The sequence below is a fragment of the Impatiens glandulifera genome, chromosome 3 (genome assembly GCF_907164915.1).
Source record: "Impatiens glandulifera chromosome 3, dImpGla2.1, whole genome shotgun sequence".
NCBI classification, from domain to species: domain Eukaryota; kingdom Viridiplantae; phylum Streptophyta; class Magnoliopsida; order Ericales; family Balsaminaceae; genus Impatiens; species Impatiens glandulifera.
This window is the reverse complement of record NC_061864.1, coordinates 34,536,604-34,538,628: the sequence shown is the minus strand read 5'-3', so window position 1 is coordinate 34,538,628 and position 2,025 is coordinate 34,536,604. Positions and strand designations below refer to the sequence as shown.

At 27.6% G+C, this 2,025-nt stretch overlaps 1 non-coding gene across 1 annotated transcript; it reads right to left on the bottom strand.

Moving 5' to 3' along the window:
• Positions 1-530: 530 nt before the first annotated feature.
• Positions 531-612, bottom strand: TRNAS-GCU. Its single transcript has one exon. It is a non-coding gene; the product is annotated as a tRNA-Ser (tRNA).
• Between the last annotated feature and the right edge of the window lie 1,413 nt (positions 613-2,025).

Genomic DNA, 2,025 nt, shown 5'->3' with positions numbered 1-2,025 from the left:
AACAAAGCACGACATCAAATGTGTTGCCTGAATAAGGGTAACATCTTTAACATCTCCACACTTAAAAGGTGGTTAGTTGCACTCACAATCCTCATCCATGAGTAATATTACTGTAAAGGTTGAGTGACTGAATCTAAATATGTTTGATGGTACAATGTTTGATGAAATTTATGTTGTCTTAAATATGTTCCTAATTTTTGTTTCAAAAACCAATGAAATGCAAATCATCACCTGAATCCTATGTACTTAGTATGCCTTAACAACTTTGCCAAAACAACTTGTAATTTATAATATATTCATAGTAATGTTGAAGGTAACTATTTTTTTTAAATGATTTTTGTCAACAATTATGGTAAAACTATAGACTAAATAGAGTTCAAACACAATGTATGGCTAAGGTTGTATCAGTTACAAACCAAGAAACATCACACACCAAAACCACATTCTAGATTAAAAAGAACTACAACGTCCAAAACATTCAACATCATGCAGACTCTTATATAGAATAGTCTTAAAAAATGTAAAAAATTCGTCGCCTGAGAGATTCGAACTCTCGCGGGGAAACCCCATGTACTTAGCAGGCACACGCCTTAACCACTCGGCCAAAGGGACCTGATGTTTGCTTAATTTTATATTTTCATATTTAATCATTTAATTAATCCATAATTTTGTAAAAGTTTCAAAATTTTGTAGAAAAAATAACCCAACAAATACAATTGAACAAAAATAAAGCAATTCAAACGTAAACTATGAAAAAAGTTTCCCTATGTTACTAACAAAATCAAATCTCAATATGCCACAAACAAGTCAATCAAACATAAAAAAACAAAATATCCACTTATAGCCTAACATATTCTAACTCTTGCAGGAAACCCATGTTTTTAGGGGCTTACACATATTCTAATTCCTGTGGGAAGCTCAAGTTTATAGGGCTTAGACACCTTTAGTACTTGGCCATAGCAACATGTTGTTTGTAATTTTTTTTTTAAATTTATTAGTTAATAGTATAATTAATAATTGTATAAATGTAATATTTTATATACATCAAAATAAAACAATCTAACTAAATCAGGTTTATATCTTATAGGTATATTTATCTATTTTTAATTTTATAAAAGGGCTAAACTAAAAATAATTAAACAAAATTAACTAACATCATATTTATTTGTAACACTAATGGTTCACATTTGAGGTACATTCATTTCTCCTCTATGTCTCCATCAACAGAGGGAAAGTCAGGGAAAGTCAATTGGCATATTCATCAATTGAAAGAACCATTTAAACTTAAAAATAAATATAAAGATTCAAAGATTATTAATACATGTATGCTTCATCATTTAGATTTAATTTCTCACCATTTAAACTATGATTCATTTATGATAATTTGTTATATTTATGATAATTTTAACAAATTTTAATAGTGAGTATGTTTTTAGGATTATATATGAAATCATTTCATTAATTCACACTGGCAAAAATAATAAAAATAATATATATAAAAGACTTCAACTAACTTGACAATAGAGTTGTTGTAAGTCACCAATAAATCAAAATCTCAAAATGAGACAAACAAATTAGAAGACAGCACTATAAAATCAAAATAAAACAATGTTTGATTTATTGGCTAATATATATATAGAGAGATTGAGAGATTGTTTGTTGGTGCGATATAATTTATTTGGTGTAGAAACTATATACTTATTTATAATTTATGATGAAATAAATAATAAATAAAGACCGAATAAAAAAATGGTGGTCATCCATTCATAGACGGCAATTTTATTTCTCGTAACTTTTATCGTGAGAGAGAAGAATGAGAGAATTGTCAACAGAATTAGAAAAGTCAACCTACACTGTAAACCAAAAGTTTTAAATAATGGATTCAGGTACATTCCGTTCAAATATTCAACTTGATCTATGTCACAACTTATTGACATAATGACTACAAATTCAGATCAGGATCCAATTTAAAACTAAAGACTATGTTTATGATTATAGATAAGGACTAAGAATAAACTAACAAAT